Genomic DNA, 15,593 nt, shown 5'->3' with positions numbered 1-15,593 from the left:
CGCATCGTGGCGGCTATGGAACTTACTGAGGTGCAGCATAGTGGTATAAAGGTAAAGTCCTTGCTGAGGACAAAATGTTCCACTTCAGATCGGAAATGATGGTGAAGACACAGCAGGGATTAGAGCTAAGGTTAGAGGAGGGCGGGGAGTTGGTGAAGTCAGACAGCGGAGGTTTGGGCTGGAGACGGCAAGATTTACAGTCTGGAGGAAGCCCACATTGTCGCAACCAGAGCTGGAGGCAGCAGGATCTGCAGTCTGGAGGTGGTCCAGACCAAGGTCTAAGCTGAAGCTGGAGGTGGCATGGTCCGCAGCCTGCAGGAAGTTGAGGTCTGAGCGAGAGGCAGCAGGTGCCTTGGTCTGGAGACAGCGATCTACTGGAAGCGAGGGAAAAACAGTGGCTGAAGGCATGGATCCGGTGGAGAATGAAATAGAGGTTCATGGCAGGTAGTGGAGAGTTATACCTGGAGCCATGCAGAGAAAGAGACAGGGCCTGCAGGTATCTCCACATGGAAGAGAGGGTGGCATGTAGAATCCGAAGGTGAAATAATTAAACACAGATATCCGGGATCATCACTACCTAAACTGTGAGGAGTGGAAACAGAGCTGAAAGCCATGTGGAACAAGATGGTGGCGGACACAACTTATTGGAAAGATATGTGGCTGTGGTAGTGAGTTTGGCAAGCACATGGTTGAAAAGTCTGAGAGTAGCAGAGACCACAGAGGGGGAGCTGTGAGAATGGGTCTCATTGAACTCTCATTGAACTCTCATTGAAGAATAGGTTTAAACTTCTTCAGGGTAAATATACCTCAGAGATACTTAGCACAAATCATAAACACAAAAGATTCTACAGATGCTGGAAATCCAGATCAACATACAAAGTGCTAGAGGAGCTCTGCAGGTCAGGCAGCATCTACGGAGGGGAATAAACAATCAACATTTCAAGCCGAGACCTTTTACAGGACCGGACAGGAAGGGTCAAGAAGTCAGAATAATAAAGTGGGGGAAAAGAGAGAAAACAAGATGGAAGCTGACAGGTGAAGCTCGTTGTGGGGAAAGGCAGGTGAGTGGGGGAGGGGGACAAAGTGAGAAGGTGGGAGCTGATAGATGGAAAAGGAAATTATCCAAATTGTGTTGAAGAATAAATGGGCTAAGGAATTTTAATATTGGTGGGAAGACCAAGAGGATGGGAAAGTAAATACCCTGATTATTATGACAAGCAACCGAGCAGTGGGAATTTGGGACAAGCAGAAACCTGAAGCTGGATCAGGAAGGATTTAGTGCAGGACAGTGAATCTTTTGAGTACATCTGTATTTTCCTAGCCTTTTCAACCACAATAGAGCAGTTACTTTTCCAGCTGAACACTACCTCTCTGAAGTTCTACAACATGCATTGCAACGTATTTTGAAGTTATGTGGAAAAACAAGCTCAAAATTATTCTCATACGCTTAGGAAAATGCACATTACCATCATACTGATGTGTGCTGGAAGTTCTCTAAGTATATGACAACTTGAGGTAAAAATGTGCAGCAATAATGTAATTTACTGTAGAGCATATCATTGGCCGGTTTTTCAAATAAATTAGGAGGGTGGATAAAGTCAAGAGCTTTTTAAATAGGAAAAGGTGTCAGGTTCTACAATTAGCAGACAGCAGATAATTGCATCAAGGGCAACAGCTTATATTCATATTGCTTTCTTATAATAAATCATATTGGCCACTACCCTCCGTCTTCTAAAGAGCTAGCCAATTCTGAATCCAAATGGCCAAGTCACCATTGTTCCCTTCGAAACTTCTGGTTGAGCCTACCATGAGGGACCTCATCAAGCACGTTAGTAAAATCTACAGAGACAACATCCACAGCTCTACCTTCATCAATCACCTTTGTCACATTCTCAAAATGTTAGTATGACATTACCTGCCCTGCACAAAGCCATGCTGACTATCCCCAATTATGCCATGGTTTTCCAATTGCACAAAATACTTATCCCTAACAATCCTCTCCAATAGTCTCCCAATGTGACACTCACCAGTCGATAGCTTCCAGAATTATTTCCCTTGGACAGAACAACATTGGTTACTTGCCAGTCCTCCAAGAAACTGACTGAGGAGAATGTGAAGATCTTGGTCAAAGACCCCAGTAAACTCATCTCTTGTTTCTCTCAATAACCTGTGGTACATCCTATCAGACTCTGGGGACTTATCCACATTAACATTTTTCAAGTGACCCAACACTACCTTCTTAACTGAAAATGCCCTTGTGTATTTGCATACTTCACACTGATCTTACTCTCCTCCACATCTTCCACTTGGTAAATATTGATGCAATGTACTCACCTAGAACCCCTCCCATATCCTCCACATCCAAGAATATGTTTCCTTTTCGCAGTTATCATTTGCTTTTGACGTATGGATAGAATGACCTGGGATTGTCTTTAACCCAACTTGCCAAGGACTTTTTAAGGCCTCTCCTTGATTTCCTAATTCCTTTCTTGAGTTCTTTTCTAGCTCCTTTATAATCCTCAAAGGATATTCGAATTCAGCTTCCTAAACCTTACATACATTTCCTTTTTCTTCTTAACTAAATTCACTATCTTTCTCATCATTTAAGGTTGCCTTACCTTGCTATCCTTATCCTACCTTCTTACTAAAGCATACCAGTCCTGTACTCTGTGCAGTCTGTCCTTAAACACCTTCCATATATCAGAAGTTAATTTCCCAAGTGGTTCCCAATCCTAGTTCCTGCTTAATAATCTCATAGTTTGCTCTGCTCCAGTTGAATACTCCCCCATAAAGTCCATACTTCTCCTTAACTACAGCTTTCTTAAAGTTTAAGGAGTTATGTTCACTGTTCTCTATCTGTTCACCCACTGAAAGGTCAGTCACCTGTCCAGGTTCACTTCCAAACACCAGGTTCAGTATAGCCCATCCTACAGTTGGATTTTCTGGATACTTATTTAAAAAAACAGTTTTGCACCAAACATATTCTGACTTATCTGAACCTCTTGCGGTGGTGTATTGCATTATAGATGTGAAATAGAGGCTGGTAGGTGATAGGAAGGGTAAACAAAGGGAGAAGAAAACTAGGTTTACAGGTGAGCGTGTGTATGGTGAGAGCTCTGGGGAGTGGGTTACCAGAACTTGGAAAGTTTTATGTTTATACCATCTGGTTCACATTCTGCTTGGGTAGCTCACACCCCAATGGTATGAATGCGGGTTTCCATTTCAAGCAACACACTTCTGGTGTTCTCCTGTCCACCTAGTTTACTTCACTTTTGTTCATCCCTTCCATCCCCTCTACATCAGTGCCTAGCTATCTCCTACCAGCCCCTATCTCATCTAGCCTTCATATTGCTGCGCACTGGCAGTCTCTTTGCTTCCTTCTCAATCCTGATGCAGTGCACTAACCGAGTCATTGACTTGCATTTTAAGTCTCCACACATGCTGCTTGACCCACTGTGTTCTCCCAATGTGTCAAAAACATGTATAGCCTGGAAAGAACATCATTAATCAGAGGTCGATAAGTTCCTGATAAGTCAGGGTGTCAAATGTTATGGGAAGAAAGCAGGAGAATGAGATTGAGAGGGATAAAAAATCAGCCACAATGAAGTGTAGAGCAGACTCAATGAGTCGAATAGCCTTAATTTTTCTCCTCTGTCTTCTAAGCCATAATAATCACTCCAATGCAAGGTTGTCCACACATTTGCCAGTGAAGGAAAAAAACGTAGTTTTTACAAATTACTCATTCATTATGGCTACATGACATTGATCATTAGTCTTCACTTGGAAGCGCTGTTTTAAAACTGACTTCATTTCTGTTCCCTGTTAAGTTTATGCATAATAATCAATGCTGCAACATACGTAATACTACAACATTCTACATTAAATATTATTTGCCAAACAGAGACTTAATTCCATAAAACCACACTCAATACCTACATTTATGTCATTTGTAGAAAACAGTAAATAACAAAATCCCAAATGGTCAGTAAAAAAATTCTATAGCCATTCAAAACCAATTTTGAAAAGTCTTCAACCAATTCCAAATCTTGCAAATGAACTGTAATTCTACAAGATTCTTGTAAGATAACTTTTTGAAGAATGTCTGAAACTCCAAGTAGACAACATCTACCATGTTGTCTTTTACTAGAAGCTTTCTCCATTCAAAAAAAAACACCTCTAATATCTCTTCTATTTGTACAAGTGCGGAGGTTAACTCACTAGCACAAGATCTGAAGATCTTGACTGGAGATTCAGGGTAAGGAGTTTGAGTCCCCCATGGTAATTGGGGAATGCAAAATGAAGCAACTAGATTAATCTGGAATAAGAGTAAACTACAGGAACATTGGAGACACAAAAGGCTGCAGATGCTGGTATCTGGAGCAACAAACTTTGGAAGGACTCATTTGGACAGGCAGCATCCACGAAAGTAATGGACAGTCAATATTTCAGGTTCAGCAGCTTAATCTGGACTAAAATCCTTCACATGGAAATTCATCAGCATTATCAACTGCATTTGTGGCCCCCTCTACAGCACATTGGTAAAACTGGACTCAAGCTGGACAACCACTTTGCTGAGCATCTATGCTCCATCCACTGTGACCATATGGATCTCCTGGTTGCCAGCCATTTTAATTTTCCTCCCACATTGACATGTCTGTCCTTGGCTTTCTCCAATGCTAAATTAAAGCTGAATGCAAACTAGAGCAACAGCAATTCAGATCCCACCCTGGTAATCTATAATCTGGTGACATAAATATTTAATTCTTCAACTTCCCATCATGGCTCTTACTCTGCCCCTTTCTCTTTTCTCTCTCAGCCTGACCCTTATTGCCCAATCTATTTTAACTCACCAAACCTGTCCACCTGGCATCACCCTCCTATCATTGGTTCCCCTCCCTCAATGCTCCCATTTACTCTCCCTACCTCCTCCCCTTGATCCTATGCTCCTGTCCCATCAGGTTTCATTATCTTCAGTCCTTTGTCACTTTTACCTATCACTTCCGACTCAATTCTACTTCTGGTTCCACTCTCTCATCTGCTTATCACCCTCCCCTCATCGCCTGGATCCACCTATCACCCATCAGTTTTTTTCTCCAACCCTTCCCTTCCCCTTTTGTACTGACTATCTCCTCTCTTCATATTAGTTCAATTAAAGGACTTGATCCGAAAGGACTTGCCTCCAAAGATACTGTCTGTCTGCTGAATTGCACCTAGCTTAGGTTGCTATAAAACCTATTGATTTCACCAATGTGCTCCAGGGAATGTGTCATCCTGGTTGCTGCAGATGTGAGTCTAGACCCAACAATATAGTTGACTCCTCACTCTGAAACAACCAAGCCAGTCACTCCCCTGGGGGCAGTTAGGGATGGATAATAAAGGCTGACTTTGCCAGTGATGTCCACATAGCTTTAATAAATCAAATGTACCCACAGTACTTAGTATACTCCATTTTAAAAATGGTGACACAGACACAGCAGACACAGCCCCTGACTCAGGTCAACTATTAAAGGATGAGTGGAGGGATTGCGTTGTTCCTGTACCAGTCTACTAGGACCCTCAAGTGGTTGTTATCTCAGCTATCAGTCCAATCTATTTTAAGATTTTTTTAATCCTGAAATGATACCTTATCTATTTTAATATTAACAAAGATCTTTCCCATACATCCTGGAAGACCTATTGGCTAAACATTATCCATGTTAGTTCTCTGAAACTCAGCACAACTAGTATTTTCTTTCTATTAGAACAAATAGCTTCCCTTTTTCTAATCATCCATGAAGCAGATACAGTATAATCACAGCTTTCGTTTCCCTTAACAACTTATGATAGTTGTCTTTGCTATTCTGTAATTCTACTACATTGAAATGTATTTTGTGTATCACTTATTTGTCTTTGTTGAAAGCCATTCAGTCTTAGTGATTTGTCACAGCACAAGCATCCTTATATTGTAACAAATTATTAGCCCTTCCTAATTACAACCTCTGACTTTAGAGACATTCTAGTATGACATCCACTTGTGTCAATTGGTAAGGCTCTAAATCTGGATGGTCTGTTGCCTCCCCAGTGCTAGTGAGGGTAAGAATAAGATGATTTGGCAAGTGAATGCTTGGCTGAAGAACTGGTGTAGGTGGCAAGGGTTTGGTTTTATGGATCATTAGGATCTCTTTTGGGCAAGGTACAACCTGTACAAAAGGGACAGGTTACACATGAACCTAAGAGGGTGCAATATCTTTGCTGGCATGTTGTCTAGAGTTGTTCTAGCATTTAAATGAATTTGGCAAAAAATGAAATAAGATCATTAGAAAGAGGTGAGATAGGGTGCGAAAGTTTTGAATCATTGTGGATAAAGTTAAAGAACTGAAGGGTAAAAAGACCCTTATTGGAGTTGTTTACAAACCACCAAACAGTAGTAAGGATGTGGTCTACAAATTACAACGGAAGATAGAAAATGCTATCCACAAGGGCAATGTTTCAATGGTGATGGGGATTTCAATATGCAGGTACATTAGGAAAATCAGGTTGGCGCTGGATTCAACAAGGGGAAATTTCTAGAATGCCTACAAGATGGCTTTTTAAAGCAGCTCGTGATTGAGCCCACAAAGGGATCAGTTATTGTGGATTGGGTGTTTGCAATGAAATGGGATTGATTACAGAGCTTAAGGTAAAAGAACCCTTTGGGGATATGATCATAATATGATTGAATTCATCCTAAAATTTGAGAAAGAAAAGCTAAAGCCAGATGTACCAGTAAGGGAATTGCAGAGGCATGAGATAGGAATTGGCCAGAATTGATTGGAAAAGAACACTGGCAGGAATGACAGCAGAGCAGCAATGTCTGGATTTCCTGGAAGCAATTCGGAAGGCACAGTATACTATAGATACATCCCAAACAGGAAGAAGTATTCTAAAGGCAAGATGGCACAATCGTGGCCAACAAGAGAAATCAAAGCCAACATAAAAGCCAAAGAAAGGACATATAATAGAGCAAAAATTGGGAAGCTTTTAAAAATCAACAGAAGTCAACTAGAAACGTCATTAAGAAGCTAAAGAAGGTATACGAAAGTAAGCTCACGAATAGTATTAAAAAGGATACCAAAAGTTTCTTCAGATACATAAAGTGTAAAAGAAAGGCCAGAATGGATATTGGACTGCTGGAAAATGATACTGGAGTGGTAGTAATGGGGGACAAGGAAATGGCAGATGAACTGAAGAAGTATTTTCACTGTGGAAGACACTAACAGTATGATGGAAGTTCCAGGTGTCAGGGGTCATGAAGTGTGTGAAGTTATCATTACTAGGGAGAAGATTCCAGGGAAACTGAAAGGTCTTAAGGTAGGTAAGTTACCTAGTGAACACCCCAGTGTTCTGAAATAAGTGGTTGAAGAGATTATGGAGGCTTTTGTAATGATCTTTCAAGAATCACTACATTCTGAAATGGTTCTGGAAGAGTGGAAAATTGCAAATGTTACTTCACTCTTTAAGAAGGGAGAGAGGCAGAAGAAAGGAAATTAGAGGCCAGTTAGTCTGACCTCAGTGTTTGGAAAGATGTTGGAGTCGATTATTAAGGTGAGGTCTTAGTGTACTTGGAGGCACATGACAAAGTAGGCTAAAGTCAGCATGGTTTTCTCAAGAAAAAACTCTTGCTTGGCAAATCTGGTGGAATTTTTTGAAGGAATAACAAGCAAGATAGACAAAGTTGATGTTGTGTACTTGGATTTTCAGAAGATCTTTGACAAAATGCCACACATGATGCTGCTTAACAAGCTATGAGCCCATAATTGGCAGCAGGCAAAGAATGGTAATAAAGGGAGCCTTCGCTGACTGGCTGCTGATGACTCGTGGTGTTCCATCGAGGCCTGTGTTGGGACCGATTATTTTTATGTTATATGTCAGTGATTTGGATGATGGAATTGCTGGCTTTGTTGTGAAGTTTACTGATGATACTAAGATAGGTAGAGGGACAGGTAGTTTTGAGGAAGTAGGATGGCTACAGAAGGACAGATATTTATGAGAATGGGCAAGGAAGTGGTAGATGGAATACAGTGTTGGGAAGTGCATGGTCATGTACTTTGGTAGAAGAAATGAAAGGGTCGGCTATTTTCTAAATGGGGAGAAAATACAAAAACAGAGGTGCAGAGGGACTGGGTCATCCTTGTGCTTGATTCCCTAAGGTTAATTTGCAGATTGAGCCTGTGGTGAGGAAGACAAATGTGATGTTAGAGGAATAAAATATTAAAGTAAGAGTGTAATGTTGAGACTTTAATAATGCACGAGTGAGGCCTCATTTGGAGTATTGTGAGCAGTTTTGAGCCCCTTATCTTAAAAAGGATGTGTGAAGGGGATTCAAAGGAGATTCACAAAAATGATTCCAGGATTGTATGGCTTGTCATATGTAGAGCATTTGATAGCTTTGGGCCTGTATTCACTAGAATTCAGAAGAATAAGGGATGACCTGATTAAAACATATCAAATGATGAAAGACTTTGATGGAGTGGATGTGGAGAGGGTGTTTCCTATGGTGGGAGTATTTAAGACCAGAGGACACAACCTCAAAAGAGGAGGGCATTCTTTTAGGATGGAGATGACGAGGAATTTCTTTAGCCAGAGAGTGGTGAGTCTGTTGAATTCTTTACCTCAGGCATTTGTGGAGGCCAAGTCTTTATATATATATTTAAGGCAGAGGTTGATAGATTCTTGATTGGTCAGGGCATGAAGGAATATGGGGGAAAGCAGCAGATTGGGGCTGAGAGGAAAAATGTATCAGCAATGATGAAATAATAGAGAAGACTAAATGGGCGAAATGGCCTAATTCTGCTCCTGTAAATTATGGTCTAAATCCTTTAGGATTTGTTTAAAATTAGTCCTTTTAAAATAATCTTAATTTCCAATAACTTATCCTGCCAGCTATATGACTCTGGATTGTATCATTTTTCAAATGTTCTCCTACACTGATATCCAAAGCCAGTTTAAACACTCATCAGGATCTACGTACCATTCCTGCCATCCACTCACTGGTTTACTGTCCATGACGCATTACTAATTGATTTTTTTTTGTCCATTGCTACGTATATTTTTTAAAGTGTAACTCAGCAATGAAGCTAACATTTGTTTCCATCATTTTGAACTTGTGTGTCCACACTGCTGATTGGGAAGAGTATTACAGCAGAACTTGGAGGGTATCCTAGAGAGATTGGCCAATGAGACTGCTTGGGGAGAACTAAGGAATAAATGAAAGTGTAGTAAGTTTGGCCTCCCAGGGCTCCTCAACCTTTTTTATGCCATGGACTCCCACCATTAATCAAGGGTCCATGGACCCAAGGTTGGGAACTCTAGCTATAGTCAGTGGAATTAGAAAAAACAGATATGTAGTAGATTGCAAAAACAATAAAGTTGGCATTGTGGGAAATTGTAACATCCCCAATATTGAGGGGAAGAATTTGTAAATTGCATCCAAGAGGGCATTCTCAAGCAGAATGTAGAGAATCCTTCTGGGAAGTGGCTGCATTTGACCTTATCTGAGGGAATGAGGATGGGCAAGTGATTAAAGAGTCTTTGGAGGAACCCTTTGGTAACAGTGATCATAGTTTGGTGAGCTTCAAGGTTGTCATGAAAAGAGGTAAGATTGGTACTCGAACAAGAGCTCTAAACTGGGGAAGTCTATGAGACATGACCTGCAGCTGCTAGAGGGGGAAACAACATCCATTAAACAGAAGGTGTTTAAAAAGGAGAAAATAATAGTTGAGAGTTGCAAGGGTGCCATGGTTAACAGGCGATATTGAAGATTTGATCAAGAAAAAGAAAGAAACATAGAACATAGAACAGTACAGCACAGTACAGGCCCTTAGGCCCACAATGTTGTGCCGACCCTTAAACCCTGCCTCCCATATAACCCCTGGCCTTAAATTCCTCCATATACCTGTCTAGTACTCTCTTAAATTTCACTAGTGTATCTGCCTCCACCACTGACTCAGGCAGTGCATTTCACACACCAACCACTCTCTGAGTAAAAAACCTTCCTCTAATATCCCACTTAAACTTCCCACCCCTTACCTTAAAGCCATGTCCTCTTGTATTGAGCAGTGGTGCCCTGGGGAAGAGGCGCTGGCTGTCTGCTCTATCCATTCTTCTTAATATCTTGTATACCTCTATCATGTCTCCTCTCATCCTCCTTCTCTCCAGACAGTAAAGCCCTAGCTCCCTTAATCTCTGATCATAATGCATTCTCTCTAAACCAGGCAGCATCCTGGTAAATCTCCTCTGTACCCTTTCCGATGCTTCCACATCCTTCCCCATAGTGAGGCGACCAGAACTGGACACAGTACTCCAAGTATGGCCTAACCAGAGTTTTAGAACTCCATCATTACCCCGCGACTCTTAAACTCTATCTCTCGACTTACGAAAGCTAACACCCCATAAGCTTTCTTAAATACCCCATTTAACTGAGAGGCAACTTTCAGGGATCTGTAGACATGTACCCCCAGATCCCTCTGCTCCTCCACACTTCCAAGTATCCTGCCATTTACTTTGTACTCTTCCTTGGAGTTTGTCCTCCCAAAGTGTACCACCTCACACTTCTCCGGGTTGAAGTCCATCTGTCACTTCTCAGCCCACTTCTGCATTTTATCAATGTCTCTCTGCAATCTCCGACAATCCTCTACACCATCCACAGCACCACCAACCTTTGTGTCGTCTGCAAACTTGCCAACCCAACCTTCTACCCCCACATCCAGGTCGTTAATAAAAATCATGAAAAGTAGAGGTCCCAGAACCGATTCTTGTGGGACACCACCAGTCACAACCCTCCAATCCGAATGTACTCCCTCCACCATGACCCTCTGCTTTCTGCAGTCAAGCCAATTCTGAATCCACCCGGCCAAACTTCCCTGGATCCCATGCCTTCTGACTTTCTGAATAAGCCTACCATGTGGAACCTTGTCAAATGCCTTACTAAAAACCATGTAGATTACATCCACTGCCCTACCCTCATCTATATGCCTGGTCACCTCCTCAAAGAACTCTATCAGGCTTGTTAGACATGATCTGCCCTTTGCAACGCCATGCTGACTGTCCCTGATCAGACCATGATTCTCTAAATGCCCATAAATCCTATCTCTAAGAATCTTTTCCAACAGCTTTCCTACGACAGACGTAAGGCTCACTGGTCTATAATTACCTGGACTATCCCTACTACCTTTTTCGAATGAAGGGACAACATTCACCTCCCTCCAATTCACCGGTACCATTCCTGAGGTGGAGGACATAAAGATCCTAGCCAGAGGCTCAGCAATCTCTTCCCTCGCCTCATGGAGCAGCCTGGGGAATATTCCATCAGGCCCCAGGGACTTATCTGTCTTAATGTATTTTAACAACTCCAATACCTCCTCTCCCTTAATATCAACATGCTTCAGAACATCAACCTCACTCATATTGTCCTCACTGTCATTAAGTTCCCTCTCATTGGTGAATACCGAAGAGAAGTATTCATTGAGGACCTCGTTCACCTCCACAGCCTCCAGGCACATCTTCCTATCTTTATCTCTAATCGGTCCTATTTTCACTCCTGTCACCCTTTTGTTCTTCACATAATTGAAGAATGCCTTGGGATTTTCCTTTACCCTACTCGCCAAGGCCTTCTCATGCCCCTTCTTGCTCTCCTCAGCCCCTTCTTAAGCTCCTTTCTTGCTACCCTATATTCCTCAATAGACCCATCTGCTCCTTGCTTCCTGAACCTCATGTATGCTGCCTTCTTCCACCTGACTAGATTTTCCACCTCACTTGTCACCCATGGTCCCTTCACCCTACTATTCTTTTCCTTTCTCACCGGGACAAATTTATCCCTAACATCCTGCAAGAGATTCCTAAACATCGATCACATGTCCTTAGTACATTTCCCTGCAAAAAACATCATCCCAATTCACACCCACAAGTTCTAGCCTTATAGCCTCATAATTTGCCCTTCCCCAATTAAAATTTTTCCTGTCCTCTCTGATTCTGTCCTTTTCCATGATATTGTTAAAGGCCAGGGAGCGGTAGTCACTGTCCCATAGATGCTCACCCACTGAGAGATCTGTGACCTGACCCGGTTCGTTACCTAGTATCGCATTCCCCCTAGTCGGCCTGTCAACATACTGTGACAGAAATCCGTCCTCGACACACTTAACAAACTCTGCCCCATCTAAACCATTGGAACTAATCAGGTGCCAATCAATATTAGGGAAGTTAAACCCCCCTCCCCCTTCTCTTTCTCCCTGGGTCTCCTGTCCCATGATCCTGTCATATCCCTTTTGCCAATCAACTGTCCAGCTCTTGGCTCCATCCCTCCCCTTCCTGTCTTCTCTTATCATTTCGGATCTCCCCCTCCCCCTCCCACTTTCAAATCTCTTACTAGCTCTTCTTTCAGTTAGTCCTGACGAAGGGTCTCGGCCCGAAACGTCGACTGCACCTCTTCCTAGAGATGCTGCCTGGCCTGCTGCGTTCACCAGCAACTTTGGTGTGTGTTGTTAGGGAAGTTAAAGTCACCCATGATAACAACCCTGTTATTTTTGCACCTTTCCAAAATCTACCTCCCAATCTGCTCCTCGGTATCTCTGCTGCTACCAGGGGTTCTATAGAATACTCCCAATATAGTAACTGCTCCCTTCCTGTTCCTGACTTCTACCCATGCTGACTCAAAAGAGGATCCTGCTACATTACCCACCCTTTCTGTAGCTGTAATAGTATCCCTCACCAGTGATGCCACCCCTCCTCCCCTTTCTCCCCATCTCTATCACTTTTAAAACTCTGAAATCCAGGAATATTGAGAATCCATTCCTGCCCTAGTGCCAGCCAAGTCTCTGTAATGGCCACTACATCATAATTCCATGTATGTATCCAAGCTCTCAGTTCACCACCTTTGCCACGAGTCAGGAATTGGTATCAAACAAGTTCTTTTGAGCTTTTTAAGTGATATAATCATACAGTTGTACAGCACCGCAACAAGTGCATTCAGCCCAATCTGACCATGGCATCTTCCTGATCATGTACCTGTCCAAATGTCTTTTAAACACTTTACTGTACCCACTTCTGCCACTTCTAGTGGTGCCTTGCTCCTTATACCCACCACCCTCTGCCTGAAAACCAAGGCACTCAAGTCCATTTTAAATACTTCCTTAATATAAAATAGAACTTCAGAAAGAAACTAATGAGAAACTAATGTGATATATTCCCTCCAGTGCTCCCGGTGCGGCCTTCTATATATTGGTGAGACCCGACGCAGACTGAGAGACCGTTTCGCTGAACACCTATGCTCTGTCCGCCAGAGAAAGCAGGATCTCCTAGTGGCCACACATTTTAATTCCACATCCCATTTCCATCCTGATACAGGAGTCCCCCGCTTTTTGAACGTTCGCTTTACAAAACCTCACTGTTACGAAAGACCTACATTAGTACCCTGTTTTCGCTTTCAGAAGGTGTTTTCACTGTTACGAAAAAAAAGCAGCACACAATAAAAGATCAGCGCGTGAAAAAAGGCAGCGCACGCCCCGAGCAGCTGCTCTCCCCCGGATGCGGAACTGCATTCTCGCCGGCATTGCTTAAACACGAGCCTGTGAGCAGCCGTTTGCAAGATGAGTTCTAAGGTATCGGAAAAGCCTGAAAGAGCTCGTAAGGGTGTTACACTTAGTGTAAAACTAGACATAATTAAGCGTTTTGATCGTGGTGAATGAAGTAAGGACAACGTGAGTTTGGCTTCTGGAAGCTGATGAACATGATGTTGAAGAGGTTTTGGCATCCCATGACCAAGAACTGACAGATGAAGAGCTGATGCACTTGGAAGAAAAAGGGATAACAATCGAAACTGAATGAGTAATGATAAAGTATGACTTTAATTTTGAAAGGGTACGTCGGTTTGGGGGATATTTGCAGGATGGTTTGAGTCCTTACAAAGAACTGTGTGATAGAAAAATGCGCGAGGCTCAGCAGTCAAGCAAGCCTTCCACATCAGCCACAGCAGACGACGAACCTCGACCTTCAACATCGAGGCGGGCAGAGATAGAAGAAGATGAGGTGCCTGCTCTAATGGAAACAGACGATGACGAGATGACACCCTAGTGTCCCACCACCCCAACCCCAAGGCCACGGACAGATACCGATTCGCGGAGAATGCAACGGCAGCCGGGAGGCGCACAGCACATCTTTAAGAAAAAAGCCAAAATAAACATGCTAATTAATTAGGTGCTGCAGACACATAATTGTTGGCCCAGATCAGAGGCGATGCAATTGGAAATCGGCACTGATCTGGGCCGACAATTACATGTTAGGCGGCACCTAATTAATTAGCATGTTGGTTTCGGCTTTTTTCTTAAAGATGTGCTGTGTGCCTCCCTGCTATCGCTGCGATCTTCACGGCAATGTATCGCTCGGCAACCTGGAGGGTGCGGGCCACTGCACCACCCAACCTGCGACGACTCAGTCTAACACACCATCATCATTGTGCTCAGGAAGCTATCTTCCCGATTCGGGTAAGTGATACTACACTGTACGTACGTTATTTCTACTTTATAGAGGCTGTGTATTTTTACGTGTTATTTGGTATGATTTGGCAGCTTCATAGCTTAAAGGTTACTGGAGAGAGTGTTCTTGCCAACAGTGCTTGCGTGAGATTTTCCATCAAGAGCGCTTGCATGAGATTTTTGCTACGGAGAACGGTTCAGTAATGATTGTGGGAAAGTATTTCTACTTTATATAGCCTGTGTATTTATCATATCATTTCGGCTTTTACAATATGTTACTGTTTTTTTAGGTTTTATGTGTTATTTGGCATGATTTGGTAGGTTATTTTTGGGTCTGCGAACGCTCACAAAATTTTCCCATATAAATAAATGGTAATTACTTCTTCACTTTATGACATTTCGGCTTACAAACTGTTTCATAGGAACGCTGTACCTTCGGATGGCGGCGGAAACATGTATGTCTATCTATGGCCTCCTCTACTGTCAAGATGGAGGAACAACACCTTATATTCCGTCTGGGTAGCCTCCAACCTGATGGCATGAACATTGACTTCTCTAACTTCCGTTAATGCCCCTCCTCCCGTTCTTACCCCATCCCTTATTTATTTATTTGTTATTTTTTTCCCTTTTTTTTCCTTTCTCTGTCCCTCTCACAATATCGCCTTGCCTGCTCTCCATCTTCCTCTGGTGCTCCCCTCTCCCTTTCTTTCTCCCTCGGTCACCCGTCCCATGATCCTCTCCCTTCTCCAGCCTTGTGTCCCTTTTGGCAATCAACTTCCCAGTTCTTAGCTCTATCCCTCCTCCTCCTGTCTTCTCCTATCATTTTGGATCTTCCCCTCCCACTTTTAAGTCTCTGACTATCTCTTCTTTCAGTTAGTCCTGACGAAGGGTCTCAGCCTGAAACGTTGACTGTGCTTCTTCCTATGGATGCTGTCTGGCCTGCTGAGTTCTACCAGCATTTTGTGTGTGTTACTTGTAATAAGGGAAGAAACAAGTTGGATTAAGAAGCATATTAAAAGCTTTTATAAGCATATTAGAAGCAAGTGGTTAGCTAAGAAAAGAGCAGTTCTCAGGAACCAGAGGGGTAATCTGGAGCAGAGGGATAAT

The 15,593-nt window shown here is 42.7% G+C and overlaps 1 protein-coding gene across 4 annotated transcripts in view; it reads right to left on the bottom strand.

Annotated features, from left to right (window-relative positions):
* LOC134355592 (protein unc-13 homolog A-like) overlaps positions 1 to 15,593 on the bottom strand; it is a 1,022,883-nt gene that overhangs the window by 144,318 nt on the left and 862,972 nt on the right. The window lies entirely within an intron of this gene.

The sequence above is a fragment of the Mobula hypostoma genome, chromosome 13 (genome assembly GCF_963921235.1).
Source record: "Mobula hypostoma chromosome 13, sMobHyp1.1, whole genome shotgun sequence".
Classification (NCBI taxonomy): Eukaryota; Metazoa; Chordata; class Chondrichthyes; order Myliobatiformes; family Myliobatidae; genus Mobula; species Mobula hypostoma.
Note: the sequence above shows the minus strand (reverse complement) of the source record. Positions and strands in the feature narration are given on the sequence as shown.